The sequence below is a fragment of the Canis aureus genome, chromosome 2, assembly GCF_053574225.1.
Source record: "Canis aureus isolate CA01 chromosome 2, VMU_Caureus_v.1.0, whole genome shotgun sequence".
NCBI classification, from domain to species: Eukaryota; Metazoa; Chordata; class Mammalia; order Carnivora; family Canidae; genus Canis; species Canis aureus.
The window spans coordinates 72,948,579-72,968,016 of NC_135612.1; the positions used below are offsets into that span (position 1 = coordinate 72,948,579).

Consider the following 19,438-nt stretch of genomic DNA (forward strand, 5'->3'; position numbering starts at 1 on the left):
TTAGGGAAACCAACAAGAGATTGTGAAGTACTGCCAAGAGCCTAGAGAAAATAGTTAAATGAAGAGGCCCTGTCAGGAGCCTGGATCAGGCTGTGGCCACCCTTTCATCACCCACAAGGGAGAGAATTTAGGGGATAAATACTCTGACCTTGTTCTACCCCCAGCCTCTCGGTCTTATGCCTGTGCCTCTATTGGCTTAGTTCAGTGGGGTTGCCGAGGCAAAGGGAGCCTAGGCCACATGGGTCAGCATCCAGGGACAAAGTGGTAGTGGAAGGGGGTGCTGAGGACATGTACAGTGGCAAGATCAGAAAATCGCATGATGTCCATGCCATTTTCCTTTGTCCCTGATTCAAACTATTTGAATGATCTGTTTTGTACCATTATTTTGTACCATTATTTAATTTTGTACCATTAGTTAATTTTGTACTATTTTGTACCATTATTTTGTACCATTATTTAATTATTTTTTATACTTACATGTGATGCCCGTGAGAGAAAGGTATGGGAAGACAGGGAACATGCTTATAACACCTTTATTTTTTTAAAAAATATTTTATTTATTAATTCATGAGAGAGAGAGGCAGAGACACAGGCAGAGGGAGAAGCAGGCTCCATGCAGGGAGCCCGACATGGGACTCGATCCCAGGTCTCCAGGATCAGGCCCTGGGCCGAAGGTGGCACTAAACCACTGAGCCACCCAGGCTGGCCTGCTTATAACACCTCTAAGGAACCTGGAGTGATTTGATAGGGGGCGATTCCTCAGTATGTGTGAGCTCTGAGTGTAATGGAATGATAGGTGAAAACTCGCTAAGTGAGCATGATCCGAAACCAGAATATTTTGGGCAAATCTTAGGAATGACAAGCAACAGCTTAATCCTCCATGGCAGCATTTCCATAGTACCCCCGTGCCTGGTGCGCAAGAATGCCAGATGGTCATTTTCGTGTGTTGGTTTGCCTGTTTTAGTGCATCATTTATGGCCAGAGTCCTAAGACTCCATTTGCTTCCCAAGTCAGAAAAAATTCTCCATAGGGAAGGAGACAGTCGATGAATCTTCCAGAGCCCTTTCTTTATCTCAGCTTACTCTACTCTGGGCTGATAATATCACTAAAGGGATAGTGATGCCGTGTTTTCCTGCCGACTAATATATTTTAGGAGAAAAAAAGAAAAAAAGTTATTTGTGTTAAAAAGATAAAGAGTGAAGTTCTAACATTCTTTACCATTTGTTGAGATCTCATGGTATAGACCATGGGTCCCAAAATGTAACAAAAAATAATAGCTCCTACCTTGATTGAGCGCCTACTGCATACCAGGCACTGAACGACTTGACATAACATCCAACAATCTCATGTCATTGGTATAATTAATGCAGTTTTATCGTTGAGTTGGATCTAAAGTCATCAGCGAGGAAGGGAGATTCAGAAAGGCAAAGACTGGGGGGGGGTTCTTGCTGCATGTGGAGATGCCCTCAGATGACTGCTGGGATTGCCATGTAAAGCCTGTTGCGGAGTCAGGGTGGGACGACAGAGCTGGTCAAAGGAGGACATGACTGAGGGTGGTCATGAATCATTCTGCTTGGCCATGCGGTGGGAAGGAAGCCACGACAGAGCCGGATGAGAGAAAGATGTGGAAGAGGCAAGCTGAAGGCAGCTGATACCAGCAGGGAACGCCAGTGAATGCAGCCTCCAGTCGATGACTCCCTGGGGATGCTGCAACCACGATTTCAAGCCCCTTCTCTTGGAGATCACCTGTCCCTGTGCTTATGGTCCTAAGGTTTCCACAGGCTTCCACGAGTCTGAGGTTCCTCATTTGGGATCCAGAAGGTTAGTTATCCTGTAGTGTTCTGAGGAATTCCTGGAACCTCGAAACCAGGAAGAGGACATAGGGTTTAGGTTCCAAATGAGGAACCTCAACTCATTTCATGTTGTCATTTCACAACTAACAGAATGTATTAGAAACTGGGAGGAGGAGGATGGGGAAGGAAACAGGATTCAGGCACACAGATAAGTCACCTGGATTCTTTTTTTTTTTTTTTTTTTTTTTTAATTTTTAAGTCCCCTGGATTCTAAGGGTTTTTTTTGTTAAGTGGAAGTAAACAAATTCAGAAAATATCCATGAGATGGAGTTATTTGATTATTTGATTTTGCTAACTAAATTAAGTTTAGTTGGAGAAAGAAAGGTTTCTTGGTAGAGAGAGGCCCATGGTATTTGGTGTGTTAGAGTTTAGACAGGGTTTGCTGGTACTCTAAAAGTCTGGTTTCAAGGAAAATATATTGATTTTGCATAAGATTTTCTGTATAGTAATGGTCGGTGTGAGAGAAAACGCTTTGTATTTCTGCCGGTCAGTAATTACCCTAAAGTCCACTTTCCCAACATAGTAACTCCAAGACCACTGGAGAATATGGCTGGGGAAGGCTCCCCAGGGAAAAATGCTTCAGAGGAGGAGATTAATTAATGAACGTAAGGTGGAAGAGAACCTTATAGAAAAGGCTCACAAAGATAAGCTTTCAGTTATAAGAACAATGAAATTTAAGTAGGCTCTGACACTAGGTAAGGACGTAGAAAGATCAAGCTAAGAAAACTGAAAATGGATAAAGGTAGAAGATGGAATCAGAGGGAGACCATTTATTTATTCAACTGTTTGCTGGGTGCCACGGAGAAAATCAGTGTGTGTTTGTGGGTTTCTTTACCGGGGAATAACACCGTGGGGCTGCATCTGTCTAATCATAAGATTTCTGCAGAAGTAGGAGAAAACACCAGAGTTTGAAAGTGTCCCTGATAAGAACAGAGATTTGGGGCTTTTGGTTTCTTGTTTGGCTGCATTCCTGTCTCTTTGTAACTATCAGGTTATCCCAGACATCTTGTTTTGAAAGTGTGAGACACCATTGAGAGGACCAGGGAAAGGAACACAGGACTTTAAAAAAAAAAAAAAAAGGGATGTAGGAGGAGAAAATAAATGGCTGAAGGGAACATCTTTATTTTTCCAAGGAATCTGACCCTAGTGTCTATTATACTGTCTGCATCTATTTGGATGGACACACGAGCTGTTTCCAGAACTATCTTCATGTCAGTATTAACTCTGTGATCTTTTTGAGGCTGTCTGCAAACCTGCTGTTGGCCAAGGACCCTGGTGAGCAGGCATTTCCCAGTTTGAGGAAGTCCCCGTGGCCAGTGTGAGACTGAGGTCACCAGTGTGTGGAGGGCTGGAGTGTGGACTCAGTGATTGGCTAGATGGAATTTAGCCTTTTTCCCAGAACTGAAACTGGTCCCAATCCATTTGTTGGCTCAGCACTCGAGGAAGGCTATTTCAGGAAGCAAACCCAGAAGGAACTAAGAACGCAGTCATGTGTTCATGAGTGACTCACTCAGGGTTTCTGCTCCAGCATGTGACCTTCAGGCCACCAAATGCATGGAGTGGGCTGAAAGTTAATGATTCATTGTGGGAGGGGGGAAGCCCTTTATCTGAGCAACTCCCTACCAGCTCCTGGAGTGGCTTGAGTGACAGGTACCATCCAGCATGAACATTGCAGTCAGCCTGCCTGAAACTGCTCTCACTGTGACCCTGGGAAAGTTATTTAATATCAGCCTCCATCAGTTTTTTCATCTGTAAAATGGGCATCATCATAATAATACTTGCTAGGATTGTGAATATTATGTAAGGTCACACATGCACAGTGTGTGGATGTAGCACAGTACTGGCCATTGCAAAAAAGAGAAACAACATGGCGATTGCTAACCTCAAACACAAATGATTTCTCATTAGGATGTTAATATGTTACATTTATTTTGCATTTTACAGTTTGTGAAATGCTTTCATATGTATTATGTCCATGGATCAAAGAGGATAGATCAGAGGATAGTAGTAAAAATGTTTCACATTTATAATAGGCTGATGAGAGTATAATCTAGGAAAGATAAGGAGAAAGGAATGTCTTCCATTGCCTGGTGTTCTACCCCAGGAGGAGTTTAGGAAAGGTGGCCCCACCGATGCTGATTGCATACCCTGCCTCTTAGCAAGCTATGTGGGCCTCCAGGGTAAGAGTGTTTCCCTAAGGATGCTGTCCAAAGGAGAACATGGACCACTGACCTGGGTGGGGCTAGAATGAGGTGAACTATTGACAAATAGAGGCCCCAAGAAGCTTCTCCCCTGTTTGCCAAGAGGCAACCACTAGGCCCAGAGAGTATCTGAGAGGTCAAACCCTTTCCTTCCTGGAGCCAGGCCATGGAACTTGTTACATGTGAGAAAACCATGAAGAAACCAGATTTCTCTCTTTAAGAGAGAGAAATTACAGATGACCAAATGGCACCATGCTCTTGATCAATAGAATAGGACAGTCCCGGGCAAACCCACAGGGGTTGGTACCCTTGGCACATAGTAGGCCTGGATCACAGTGGCCCGAGGGGGATTAAGGACAAAGCTATAACTCAAAGCCAGATAACTTGGTGAGACTTCTTTGTAGATAGCTCCTCGGGTGATACTTCCTTGTAGGTAGCCACGGTGATAATATTCCCTTTGTGAACGATAGTGTTTGAGTGTTTCTGTGGGGCCAATAGCCTGCCTCAGGTTGGGTTTCTCAACCCTTGGCACAGTCGATATTTTGGATTGTTGCGGGATGTTGTCCTGTGCATTGTAGGATGCTTAGCAGCATCCCTGGCCTCTACCTACCAGATGTACTAGCACCTGCCAACAAAAATGTCTTCAGGCATTGCCAAATAACTTCTGGGGTGTGGGTGGGGGCACAATGGCTCTAGCTGAGAACCACTGCTCCAATATCCTACCACGTATTGAGAAAGTGACCACCCCATCATCTTTGTAAACTCTTAGTTTTTTGTTCTTTCCCTCCAGCTTTGCCCCTCCTAATATTCTGATAGCTCCCCACTCTTCTCTCCTCCTATCCTCCACGATCATGTGTGATTCCTAAGTTTGTGAAATTCTAAAACATACCTACGGAACAGAAGTTCGTTTAACAGTCTGAAGAAGTCATTTCATTGAGTTTTTTTAGAATCTCTGGGAATTCTTTCTGGGCTTCTTGATTTGTCTTCTGAGGTTCAGTGGAATCAAGCACATAAAAGTCTTCAAGGTTTCTTAAAAAAACAAAGAACACCATAATTAAATTCGATCCTCTTACTGGAAAGCTTGTTTGCTCTCATGGTGCTAGCTTTGCTTAGGCAGCTTCTGAAATGATGAAATTATAATCTGTGTAAAAACTTCAAAAGGAGCTCTTTACCTTCTTGGAGAAGATTTTAAATCTTAAAAGTCTAAGAACTCAAAACATCTGCAGAGAGGCTGTGGGACTGTAGATGGTTTGTACAGCCTCGATTCTTCACCTGTTCAGTCAGTCCCTTTCCTGCTAACCCTTAATGAAAAAATATTCTGAACAATGCTCTACAGTTGCTATAACACCTTTGTAAGGAGAGGTCATCAGATCCACCTTTTGGCCTTTAAAAAATGAATATTTAAACCAAAGATGCTTAATACTATTCATAAAGTTTTGCAGAAATGGAAATTTCGATTATCTTTATTAGTGAACTGTTCCAGTTTTTTACTTACCCTCAAAGGCAAAGTTTCTTCCTTTTCTTACTTTCTGAAGACAATTCCTCTTTATAATATTTATTTTCTTAGAACAAAAGTTAGTCTAATTTTAAAACTAACATGGGCCACTAGAGGGGAAGAACACAAAGGCGAAAAGAAAAATCATTGGTAAACCCACAACCCAGAGATAATGCAGATGATGTTTTTGGAATTAGGCATCTTTAAAAAATGCATATAATATGTGTTTATCAGGTTAACTTTTCTCCTATTCAGTTTTCACTAGGGAAAGAAAACACTTCTGCAATTTTGTGGTGAATTTTAATATATTGTACTTTTAAATGCATAAACAAAGAGTTTCACAGGGGAATTAAATTGACAAAGAATGCATAATGATGAAGACAGAACTTCTTCATTATGGTTTTATTTAAATAAATTAGGTATGGATGTCTGCTGTTCTTAGTCTCTTATCTGTCCTTCAGGAATTTATTCTGTGTAAGTAGGTACATTTATGGCTTCTACTCTCCTCTTCCTTTTTCCACAGAAAGTAGACTCTTAGGTGAATTGTTTTGAAGTGTTTTTCTTCACTTGGCAATACATTTTGGAGATCTCTCAATCTCAGTACATTGAGGGCTTCCACTTTTTTTTTTTTTTTAAATGTTTATTTGAGAGAGAGAGAGAGTGTGTGTGAGTGGGAAGGACAGAGGGAGAGGGAGAGAGAATCTCAAGCAGACTCCATGCTACGTGTGGAGCCTGACACGGGGCTGGATCTCACAACCCTGAGATCATGGACTTGAGCTGAAACCAAGAGTCAGACACTTCAGCAAGTATGCAACCCAGGTGCCCCTGATTTTTTAAAAAGCCACATAGTAGTCCATTGTATGGATTTACCCTAATTTATTTAATCCCCTGTTGATGAATATTTAGCTGTTTTCCAGTCTTTCACTATTAAAAATGATGCTGTAATAAGTTATCATGTACACATGTCACTTCATAAGCATAAAATATATCTGTAGGTTAAATTCCCTGAAGTAGAGTTGCCAGATTAGCAAGTATATGCAATAGTAATTATAATAGATATAATGAATGTATAATATAGTACTAATTAATAGATATGTAATATAGATGAATTTCCTCCATGGGGGTTGTACCAAGATATACTCCTATTGGATATGTATGAGAGTACCAGTTTCCCTACAGCCTTCCAATATATTATGTTAATATGTTACTATCAAACTTTTGGATTTTTGCCAATCTGATAGATGAGAAATATTTCAGTGTACTTTTAATTTGCATAATTTTATAGATTATTTGTACTCTACCAACTATCTGATCATCTCTTCTGCCCATTTTTCTATTGCTTTATTGATCATTTTTTTCATTGATTTGTACAAGCATTTTATATATTACCAAAACGAGCTCTTTGTGGTGTGAATTATGGATATTTTTCTTTATCTTTTGATTTTGTTTGTAGCTTAAAAAATGTTTGTATGTAGTTGAATTTAACAGTCTTTCATTATGGCTTTTGGTTTATGAGTCATAATAGAAAGATCATCCTTACTTCAAGGTTATGAAAGAATTTTCCCATATTTTCTTGTAGAATTTTTGTGGTTTATTTTTTCACATTTATATATTTGATCCATTTGAAATTTATCCTGGTATGGGATAGGAGGTAGAGATCCAACTTTGTTTTTTCTAGATGTCCCAGCAATATTTATTGAATAATTTCAGTCACCATTGGAATAAGATTCCTCGTTTACATTCTGTCTAATAATTCCCGTATCTGGAGTCCTTCTGAGTTTAGTTTTGTTTTCTGTATTTCTACATGATGTCACTCATGTTGTCATGATGCACCTGTTTCTCTTTGGTTGGATGCTGGATCTTATATTTGAAACTGTTGTTGTGAAATAATTTGAAGTCTAGCATTTAGTTATGCTCCTCTTAGATCATACTATTTATTAAGGCTTTATATTATATTTTAATATCTCATAGTACCATTTACCTTTCTGTCAGGATTGTCCTGGTTATGTACTTAAGATCAGCTTTTATCAACTTAGTTCCAAGCCTCTCCTCCTTAAAAAACACTGCATTGGTGGCACGTGGGTGGCTCAGTTGGTTAAGCATCCTAATCTTGATTTCGGCTCAGGTTGTGATCTCAGGGTTGTGAGATCAAGACCTGAGTTGGGTTCCTTCCTCAGTGAGTATGGCGTCTGCTTAAGATTCTCTCTTCGCCCTTCCCCCCTGCTTGCATGTGCATGCGTGCGTGCGTGTGCTCTCTCTCAAAGTCGCAGTGGTTCATTATTTTACGAAAGCAGAACGTGCTAATTTATGCATTGATTCAAAATGGCATCTTACAGTGTTACATATTCTCATCAAAGAATATGGTAGAGATAACACTTTAAAAAATGTTGGCATTCTTGGGTATTTTATTCATGGACTTAAGAACTATTCTTTGAGATCATAAGAGAAGTCAGTAATAGGTATGGTTTAATATATAAATAATCATTTTAGATGGCTTCATTTATACAGCATGATAACTTAATAAATGATACTGTGATATTAGACTTGTGGCCTCTTGATCCTCTAGCATTAGGTTTTGTTTTTGTACCTTTCTCATCTTGTCTCCTGTACTGAGTCATGTTGAACAACCAAAAACTTTGACCTTTATCTTAATTCTCTTAGGCTAGCCTGCATTTCTTTGGTTTTGTCAGACACTGGATTGCAATCCTTTCTTCAGATGTTTTTTCTGTGTTGTTCACAATTGTGTGTGTTATCCAACAAGCATGCTCACTATGCTTTTACAAAGTCTTGGAGTCAGAGACAATAGAACACAGTATTTAAGACAGCAGGATCTGGTGTCTGACTGAACTGGAGTGAAGTTGTAGCTGGGCCTCTTTATGAACTTGGGCTAGATACTTAACCTTTCAAAGCCATAGTTTTCTCTGGGAAATGCAAAGAATTTCATTAAAGAAATTGAATCTTCATCGAAATATTTGTGATCATTAAATGAGAAAGCTTACAGTATAGACAACAACATATCAAGTGCTCACTAAATGTTAGCTCTATTGCAACATTGTACAGATAGATTTTCCCAGGTTCAATTACTGAAGTGGAAATGGCAGAGCTTTTGGTCTCTTTTCATGGTGCCACCAATGAATAATAGAATGACCAAGATATATGGTCCCACTGCATAGGCTCCATTCTTAGTGCTTTACCTCTGCGGGGTTTTGGGGTTTTTTTGTTTGTTTGTTTGGTTTGGTTTTTGTTTTTGCTGTTATTTGCACTTTACCTCTGTTGACTCAGTTTATCCTTACTAGTCAGAAGATAGATACTATAATTATCTCCATTGTACAAATGATGAAACTGAGTTACAGAGAGGTTGAATGATTTACATACAGCTAGTAATGGCAGCTAGGATTTGAACCAAGGCAGCCAAAGACTCCTAATGATATTGGCCTCAGAACAGGCTCCATAGTCCAGTTTCTACCATAATGCAGAGCAAGAGCGTCTGGTAGGTAACATTCTGAAAATGAGCCCCCAGTGAGTCCGAAGGTCTCATTTCGGCAGGCCATCCCTACCACTGGTGGTAGGGCTTTTGAATCCGTAGCAACCTTTCCAGGTTCCTGTTTGCCCTTTTTCCCTTTTGTCTCTCCTTCAGTCGTGTCCTTTTCATTCTACATCTGTATCATTTATCTTCTACTTTTCCTTTATCTGAACCCTGTGAAGGGGGCTTGCCCTGCAGACAATGTGAGCCGGGATGGGGACTTAGGGAAATTAGCACCTACCAAACCTCAGGCATTGCATCGGGTGCCCTCATGTCCATGTTCTCGCCCCCATTTTGCAGCTGAGAAAGCTAAGGCTCAGAGTATAAGTAGTAAGTTACCCACATTCACACCATTGGATTGTACCAGAATTACTATTTGAGTCCAAGTCTGTTTCTAGAGCTTGCTGTCTTCACTAGGGCTGATAAATAATTGTATGCACTGGTAGAGCCATGTTGGTTGTTAAAATACTGAAATCTCTCTGTACCTCTTGGTGGATAGCTTCTCCCAAGCCTCCCATGTGAACTTCTTCCTTCCTCACTCCCCTCCCCACCTGCCCCCCCCCCATGCCCCCCGGCCTCCCTGGACCTGCCCATAAGCCAGTAAGTAAAAGGTTCATGCCCACTCTAGCAGGGGCATCAAGGGCCGTTCTCCAGCACCAAGCTGGCTGGTAGATGCATCCATGCCCTTGAGGTACTCCTGCTCTGAACCACGCCACCGCCACCGTGTAGTATCAAGTATCATGCTGAGTACTGCTTAACATCACTGGGGCAGCTCAGGATGAATGAGAAAATAACAGCTCATTAATGAAACTGCCATTTGGTATCAAATCAGAAATGCTGTGGAGGCTTAGCTGAATTCACTGCCTCCTTTGACAAAGTACAGAATGAGGAATGTTGCATCTGTGGACAAATAGATTTTATGTTTACCAAGACTGAGGTTACTAGAGGAAGTGTTTCCAGTCCAGTCTTCACTCCCACTACCCAAGCCGCTCATGCCAGGGCCCTCCTTCTAGGCATTCAGCCTCTGGGCCCCTTGCTTAGAAGCTCTTCTGCCTCCTTTGCCTGCTGAGGATCCTCAGGCCTCAGAGGCCCACAAGCCTGGCGTTATTTTTAGAATCCTTTCTATTGTACTTGGGTAAAAAAGATTTTTTTTTGGTTGAGTTTTCATTCCTAACATTCTTTCTTTGGAGAAGGTATTCTGTGTTTCAAAAAGCAACTTACAAATGAACTTTTCTAAAAAGCAAGATAGGAATTTTTCTAATATTCTGGAAGGAGATTAAGTATGATATATCACTCTGCCCAAATGTTGTTGATTCCTTCCTATTGTTTTGTGGTTGATGATAAACCCCTAGAAATGTTACCTGTGCCTCTTATTTCTCCAACTTTAAAGTCTTTTAAAGTTTTTACTTTTGCCAATCCTCAGAGATACCCTGTGTATTAGTTAGGATAACCTAAGTAGGAGTAACATATGGACCCCAAAATATTGGTAGCTTATTCAATAGAAATCTATTTCTGGCAATCCTGGTGATGTGCAGATTGGCAGGGTGGCTAACTTCCATGGACTCAGAGATCCAGACTGAGAGTGGCTTTGCCTTTTCCAACACACAAGGTCCAGAGTTGCTTGGGGATTGCTATCTCGGTCAGCCAGAAGAGGAAGGAGCCTAGAGGAGAGTGTCTGGTAATATTTTAGGGCCAGGCATCATGGTACACACACTTGATTTCCTCTCCGTCCAGTGGCTAAGTCAAATGGTGATGCCTACCTGCTGTGTGGGAACTATGGTCTTGCTGTGGCCCATAGAAACAGACTTTAAATTCTAGAGAACAAACTGATAGTCACCCAAGGGGAGTTAGGGATGGGTGGGTGAAATAGGTGATGGGCATTAAGGAAGGGACTTATGATGAGCACCGGGTGATGTATGGAAGTGTTGAATTTGTACATGTGAAACTAATATAACACTGTATGCTAACTATACTGGAATTCTTCTTCTTTTTTTATACTGGAATTAAAATAAAGATGTAATAAACTTTTTTAAAAAAGGAAATAAAAGAAGGAACCTTGATACCAAAGCCATACTGAGAGGAGCTTTTGTTACCTCTCTGGATTAGGCAGGTTCAAAGAGTTGACCAGGGGGAAGGTGAACATGTTGGTGCATCCACCCAGTTTCTTACTGCTGGACACCACTGAATACCATCATGCATCACTTGGGAGAGGCCTCAGTTCTGGGTCCTGCTGAACACTGACTGGCCTTGTGACCTTGGGCAAGTCACCTGCCTAAATCTCAGTTTTCTTATCTAGATCAACTAGTAGATATCTAAGGTATTTCACTGGTTTAAGATGGCATGATTCTAAGAATTTGGCCTCTGGAGATCCTACTGGATAATTACAGCAAGCCACAAAATTTAGAGAGCATATTATAACTGTTATAGCCATTCAGTCTTCAGAAAAAAAGAAAGAAAAGGAAAACTGCACAGATCATCAGTGTTCATTGTTTAAATGCTGTTTATGAAGCAAAAGGATTTATTCTGAGTCAGCCTCATTCGATGGTGAGGTCAGAGGTCAGCAACCACATTAAAATATATTTTTGATTTTAGGAAGGACTAAGGAGGGGCTCGGTTGAGCGTTGGACTCATGATTTGGGCTTGGGTCATGGTCTCAGGTTCTCAAGATCAAGCCTCACACGGGGCTTTGTACTCAACTAAGAGTCTTAAGAATTTTCTCTCCCTCTTCCTCTGCCCCTCCCTACTGCTTGTGTGGTCTCTCTCTCTCTCAAATAGTAAATAAATAAATCTTTCTTTTTTTTTTTTTTTTTACAAAAGGAAGGGCTAATGAATGCCAATCTAATACAACATATGGACCTGTTCACTCTGCATAATTTTAAACTGCCTACTTAATGCTGTCTTATCATTGAACTTCACCTTCTTTGGAATATGGCATTTGGACCTTCACATGCACCCAATATGATTCTCACCCCTTGCAGTGAATTCTTCATTGATGTCTCCTTATCTAAGAATAATATTGCTTCTGAGCAGTAATATTGAACAGCCAATATTATTCCATATGGAAAAAATATATCTGTGAAACCAGTTTTAGTTTCTAAGGGGTAGTCATAAGTAGAAAGGAGGTGTTTCATGGGCAAGTTATATGTTTGTGTGTTTATTATCCACTATGTTGTAAGGAGCACTGTATTGTGCACATAAAAACTTTGATAAGCTTTGGCCTAGAAAATAGCCATGCCTGGCTATTGAAAAAACTATTAAGAGCTCATTTGTTCAAAGCAATGGGTTAAGCATTGTGTTCGCATTTAGAATATTACCATTAGCTTGGGCTACCTAACATTAGCTAATCTGAATATTATGCCATGTGGGATTCAGTGGGACAGGGTATAAGCTTCTGGTACTATACTTGGGGCAAAGGAATGAAGAGAAAAGGGGGCCTTGGTTATAATAAAAGCTGTTGTACTATTTATCAAGACACATTTTTAAAAATTCTGAATCCCCAGTGTATCACTTTGAATACATTGCCTCTTACTGGGCCCACACTCACAATAGGCTAAATGACTTGCCAGAGAACTGGGTCAACCAACTTGCCCAATGAGTAGAATTACTGGAACACTGTTTAAAATGAGAGATTTCCAGACCCTTCCTTTGGTGGTGCTGATGCAGAAGGTCTACAGCAAGGCCCAGGAATCTGATTTGGACAAACTCTTCAGGTGATGGGCAAGCCTGAGAAACTATGGAGTGCACTAGTCTCCAGCCTTTCAGAAGAGGGTGCTATGAGGGATACCAGGGGATGAGAAGCTCTCCCAGGGGAAGGCCCTGGGGAAGAAGGTCTGGGTGAACATCTAGTGTGGTGGTGGCTTGTCACAGGCCCTCCATCAATATGTGTTGTCAATTGAAAATAAGGTTACTTTTGGGAAATGAGCATGTTCTCTCTCAACCTGGGGTATACAGGGAGAGGCAAACAATGTTCACAAGACCACTGGGTGAACATGGAATCACAGCTGGAGGAGAGACATCTAAAATTTAATGGCACCCACCTCCTTGACCTGGTGTACCTCAGTCTGTTTCACAGTAGGCTTATGTTATCTCTGGGCCTGGGACCCTTCTGGAGTCCAGTGACTTTAGAAGTTTCCTCTCTTGATCTGTATGCCAGTGGGCACTGTCAACTTTTACCTGGCCAGCTTTTTCTGGGCTTCCAAAAGGGGAACCACCCTTCCCTCTGATAGTCACAATTTTTCTTTAATTATGTTAATCTTACAGTCAGAGAACCAAGAACACCAGGTGGTCTCTTTCTAGCTGACTTTGCATATCTTTAAATCTAGTGGATTTAGAAGATTGTCTCTCGGGGACTCTTTCCCTGAATTGTAATCTGACTGTACAGATTGTAAAACTTGAAATTGATTTAATAACAGCTTTTAAAGTGAGAAAATATATACATTTCGCTATGTGAGAGAGGTTGAAATGTAAAATTTGGTGTGTTGTAGAGTAGGAGAAGCAAGCTTCAAGCTACTGAGTAGACCATGCATTGTAGACCTCTAATAAATGTTACTGACTGGATGGATGAATGGCAGAGATTCCTGATCTCCTAGTGGGAGGATCTCTCATTTTAAGACAGTGGGATAATTTCAAGAAGATCAAGCTTTTTAAGTCTCAGCCTACCCCTGAGAAGGCTTTTTTAACAAAAGATTCTCCCTGAGCATCAGTTTCCTTCACTGAAAGTGAGTTTAACAATTTCCCACCTTGCCTGGTTGTTGGGAGGATTAAAACAAGACACATGGTCTGGTTTTCCTTTCTTCTTTTTTTTAAATCTTATTTATTTTATTATTTTTTTTCGATTTTATTTGAAAGAGTGAGAGAGATCATAGAGGGAAAGAGGGAGGGAGAAGTAGACTCGCTGCTGAGTAGGGAATCTGATATGGGGCTCGATCCCAGGACCCTGAGCTCATGACATGAGCCAAAGGCAAATGCTTAACCGACTAAACCACTTAGGCGCCCAGTATTTTATTTTATTTTATATGTTTTTAAGTAATCTCTATACGCAACACGGGACTCCCAACGTATAATGCCAAGATCAAGAGTCTCCTGCTGTATGGACTGAGCCAGCCAGGTGCCTCACGCTTAATGCAGTGTCCAGCACATAGCCAGTGTTAAAAATATGACAAATAGTGAAAGAAAAGGGAACGGCATCAACTTTTGATGTGTTCTGCCGGTCAGCAAAGAGGACCTAGAGCAATATAATGCACAAAGTATATTCAAACTTGAGATGCACAAGGTTGGGGTGGGGCCACCCTGAGGCTGCAGTGGGAGTGGGCATGTGTCATTCTACCCGAGGAATTGATCATATCATGAGTTCTGGTTAGTTTTAAAATTCAACCCAGCAAATGCGCTTTGAGCCCTGTTGGTCAAATGAGGGTAGGAGGAGAGTGCTGGGCCATGTGAAATCTCACGTCTCTGGAACACCTCTGCTCTGGAAAAATGGAGACAGCCACAGAGCAGAATTTCCACACCCCTTCATTTTAAAGTCTGACCTTAGTGAGCGCTTAATGCATTTTAGGGGTTTTCTGCACTTTTCATGCAGGGGATTCAGATTCTACAGGTGATGTTGGTGAAACCTTCCACTGTCAGCAACCCTGGTCATGTTAGGAAATTCCTGGCAACTCTGAAAATTCTGAGTGGTAGGCTTGTATTTTGACAACATCGTTTCAGCCGACTGGTCTGGTTTTAACTGTTGTGCCTCTCTGAGAGTCAGGGTAGAAAATGAGAACAGGGTACTGCCAGAGTTGAGTGCCTGGCCATGGGTGAATGATTCACAGACCTACTCGCTAATCTATCTAACATCTATCATAAATTTGACCAGAAAAAAGTAAACATTAAAAACTGCTTGAAATACGGTTGACCCTTGAACAATACGGCTTTGAACTGCATGGGTCCACTTACACATTAATTTTTTTCCAGTAACACAGGAAGGTACTATAAATTTCTTTTCTCTAGCTTGATTGTAGGAATGTAGTATGTAATATACATAACATACAAAATATGTGTTAATTGACTGTTATCAGTTAAATTTCTGGTCAATAATAGGCTGTTAAGTTTTGGGGGAGTCAAAAATTTTATGTGGATTTTTGGTATTGTAGGGGGTCAGTATCTCTAACTCCCTCATTGATCAACGGTCAACTGTATATAGACTGAAGGAACACTGAGTTATATATTTCGTTTGTAGTTTGGTGTGCTTGAGAATCAGAGCTAGGGGATATTTTGTGCTGCTAGGAGGAATGAGGAATTAAGAAATCAGGAACAAGTGTTCTTTCCACCCAGTAATGAAGGGCCTGACTTAGCAAAACAACACAAATCCTACTTTTGCTCCACCAAGAGTTTTCCTGATTTGGGTGGGTCCTGAAGGACGGTAGAGGGGATATTTCATGAAACTAAAAAGAACTTTGCTGAATTAAGGTTTTCTCTGCTCTTGTACTGGTCACTTGCATGAGCAGAGTTAGAACCTGCATTTTATATTTAAACAACTCATCTTCCGGGGCACTCTTGACACATTAAAAAAATTTTTTTTTAGATAAAATCTCCAATGTTCACTTCAGATATTCTCACTTGATACTCTTCAGCACCTTGGGGCTTCAGTTGAACCTTTTAATCAGGTTCAAAGTTAAATAAGAATAATAAATTGAAGTAACAGCTCAAAACCATAGAGAACATGTCATAGGGCACCGAATGATGAACTGCCAAATAGAATTGTCCCGGCAAGAAGACATTCATAAATCACAGGTAAGAGAAGACCTTGTTTATGTCTGCTAGTGAAGTGCTGGCCAACTCCTGGTTTTCTGTAGAAATTCTAGACTCCTTCATTCACTCAACAAATATATATTGAGCTACTAGGATGTGTCCGGTGCTATGCTACATGCTAGGGATGTAGAAGTGAGTAGACGGGCACCTGGGTGGCTCAGTCAGTTGAGTGTCTGACTGGGTTTCGGCTCAGGTTGTGGGATTGAGCCCCACACCAGGCCCAGCGGGAGTCGGCTTGAGGATTTTCTCTCTGCTCCTCCCCCACTGCATACTCCAGCTCTCTCTCTCTCTCTCAAATAAATCTTAAAAAAAAAAAAAAAGAAAAAGAAAAAGAAGTAAGAAAACAGGTAAGGGTCCTGCCCTCATGGAGATTACAGTCTGGTTGGGGACAGCCAGACAGTGAATAAATTAACTCTATAGTATTTAATTATAAATCACGATGAACCCTATGAGAGAAAGCTTACATCAAAATGTAAGAGAAAATGGGGGAGGGGGAACAATCAATTTGGGGTGTTAGAAAAGCTCCCCTGAGGAATTAATATTTGAACTGCTATCTAAGAATGGAGTTTACCCCCCAAGGACTTGTTGAAGAAAGACTACCACTGGTCCAGTTTCAGTAGCATCTTTTATTTCCATAAATAATTAGTTTGAAGGATAGAAATAAAAGCCCTAACACAATTTATACTTGTTTTGCATTCTGGGCATTAGGAAAAAGTCTGTTTGTGATGAGCATATGCTTCCATGCACACACACACACACCCTTTCTACTCACACATTTTCCTGCTCACACCCCACCCACAGCTCTCCCATCCCACTTCATAGAGTAATTTTACATAAGGACGTAGGAAAATCATCCCAGATGCCTAGCAGGTCTACCTCAACCTTTCTCAGAAACTCCTGGGGAGGCTCTCAGAGAGGTGGAACTTTTTTTTTTTAAGATTTTATTTATTCATGAGAGATACACAGAGAGAGGCTGAGACATAGGGCAGAGGGAGAAACAGGTTCCTTGGGGGAGAGCCCAATGTGGGACTCGATCCTGGGACTCTAGGACCACAACCTGAGCCAAAGGCAGATGCTCAACCACTGAGCCACCCAGGCTTCCTGAGAGCTGGAACTTTTGATGGCCAAAAGCTTCGAGTGCCCCCTTCCTGAGTGTGGCCATGACTTCCAGAGAAGCTCACTATGCTCAGGTTACTGTCCCTGAGCCCCCACTGGCTGGAGTCTTCGCTAGTCCAACGTCAGACTTATGTGTGATGTCACAAGTTCACCCTAGCCATTCGCCTTGCTGAATCCTGTGTCCTGGAGCTATATCAAGAAATAATTGAGGAAATAATGACTTTTCAGCTCACACTGACATCATTGATTAGACAGGATAGTATGTGGCCTTAAGCAGGACCTGCAGAATTAGACTGCCTGGGCTGGAATCCCCACTTTGGCACTGCCTACCTGTGGACAGCCCACTTCTCTGTGCGTGAGTATAAATCTGAGACATCGTCACCTGAAACTCTCTGGGTCAGATGTATTTTTGGAATCCAGAATATTTCAGATTTTAGAAAGATAATAGATTGCATGTACTCTACTTGGCTTAATGCTACTGGCTGGGTCTGGGGCAACATCCTATAATCAAACCCATCACTATTTCTTCAGTGAAGTCTTTGGATACTCAGACATACTGGAAGAAAGGTAGTCTGTGGAGTCTCGTTCAAGTCTGGAGGGTCTAGATTTGGTTGCTAAATGACTTCTAAAAGATACATGGTTTTCAGAGTTGTGGTATCTCCCTTACAGGTGATGTGTATGTCTTGGAGGATTCAGCGTGAATACATAGGTAACATGCTGAGACCAGGAGGCACCCACCCAGCACATGTGAACTGTTACTATAAATCACACTTGTTATTGTAAAACCATTATAGACAGAGTAGAAATTCAATCTATATGTCATTTTCTTCTCCCTTCCAACAAATGGGCCTTGACTGTGTGCCAGGCACACTGCTAGGTGCTACAAGACGACAAATGGCAGGCAGACAGGGCCCCTGCCTTATACTACAGTCATTGCACCTGTGGCCACATACACTGCTGGCTCTTTTCTTTTCTTTCTTTCTTTCTTTTTTTTTTTTTTTTTTTTTTTTTTATGATTGCTTTGCATATCCTACTTTTTCCTAGGTATTTTCCATGTTGGGCTATTTGAATTCTGTTAGAGTCAGACTATCCCCTAGATACACTGTCATGCGTGGTACGTTGTCAAACTGCATTTTAAAAGGAAAGCGGACAGGAAATAATGACACGTGACATATGTAACTGGAAATGGTTCTCGGGCAGGAAATTATAGTTGAGACAGCCATGAGAGGAAGTATATTTCTGTTGAATGAGCACTGATGGCAAGACTGAGTGTAGTTGTTACTCAGACAGGCTTCTGCTGAGCTTATCCCATGTACCAGGCACTGTGCTGGATCCTGAGATTAATAGAAGTGAATCAGGTAGGCTCTGTGCATCTTTAAGTGACCCAGCATTTGCTGATGTTCACGATTTTGGCGTGAGTCTGGAGAAGCCAGCCAAACTTTCCAAACCTGTGTACTTAACCTTCAAAACAAAGGCTGGTTCAGTTGGTAGTGTGTGTGACTCTTGATCTCAGGGTCATAAGTTCAAGCCCCACGTTGAGTTTAGAAATTACCTAAAAATGAGATCTTAAAAAAAAAAAATGCTGGAGTAGGTTATAAGTTTTTTTAAGGCCCCATTTTACCTTGAAAAGTCTGTGGTCCTGGGCACCTGGGTGACTCAGTCTGTTAAGCGTCTGCCTTGGGCTCAAGTCATGATCCCAGCGTCCTGCTCTGCGGGAAGCCTGCCCCTCCTTCTGCCTCCCCCTAGCCCCAGTCTCTCATGAATGAATAAAAAATAAATAAATAAATGACCTGTGGTTTTAAAGAATTACTAAACTGACTTGTTGATCAAGCACTGTCCACCACTCTGGGATTTAAGTAAAGCATAGGGACTTTTATTGCAGTAAGAGAGGCTTTGTTCAAGTAGACCTTAAGAAGGATTGGTCGACAGCGACAAAGTGTTGGAACGTGTTTCATTCAGGTTTATTAATCTCTGCAAGCAGGGATGTTTCTTTCTCACAAAAATGAGTATTGACTAGTTTTAGACTGTGTTTCAGAAGAGAAAGCCCCTTTTTTTCATGGACCTTATATTTCATGAGGGCATAGAGATAATTAAAAGTGACAAAAATGAATACATAATGTAATTTCAGATGATTACAAGCGCAAAGGAAAAAAATAAAGATAGGAAAAAGGAGAGAGAGTGCAGGCTTGGTGATTGGAGGCTTGTTTTCAAGGAATGGTCAGAAATGACACTTAGAGGAGGTGATATTACAGCAGATACCTGAATCCAGTCTGAGAGAAAGCAGACTGGGAAAGGAAATTCCAGGCAGCGGTGACCATGAGTGCTAAGGCAGAGAGGTGAGAAGGGGTTGGCAAGTTGGAGGAACAGCCAGGAGGCTGGTGGTGGGCCCAGAGAGAGTAAGGAAGTAGGGAGAGGGGCAGAAGGGAAGCAGAGACAGCCCTGCAGGCTCCTGGAGGGG

General features: G+C 41.3%; 1 protein-coding gene and 1 long non-coding RNA gene across 3 annotated transcripts in view; one reads left to right on the forward strand and one right to left on the reverse strand.

Moving 5' to 3' along the window:
- RBM47 (RNA binding motif protein 47) overlaps positions 1-19,438 on the forward strand; it is a 151,067-nt gene that overhangs the window by 39,560 nt on the left and 92,069 nt on the right. The window lies entirely within an intron of this gene.
- The window catches only part of LOC144301775 (uncharacterized), a 109,403-nt gene that overhangs the window by 5,086 nt on the left and 84,879 nt on the right, over positions 1-19,438 (reverse strand). The window contains exon 5 of the long non-coding RNA XR_013368627.1: positions 4,944-5,083. This is a non-coding gene — a long non-coding RNA (uncharacterized LOC144301775). The remainder of the gene's footprint in view (positions 1-4,943; positions 5,084-19,438) is intronic.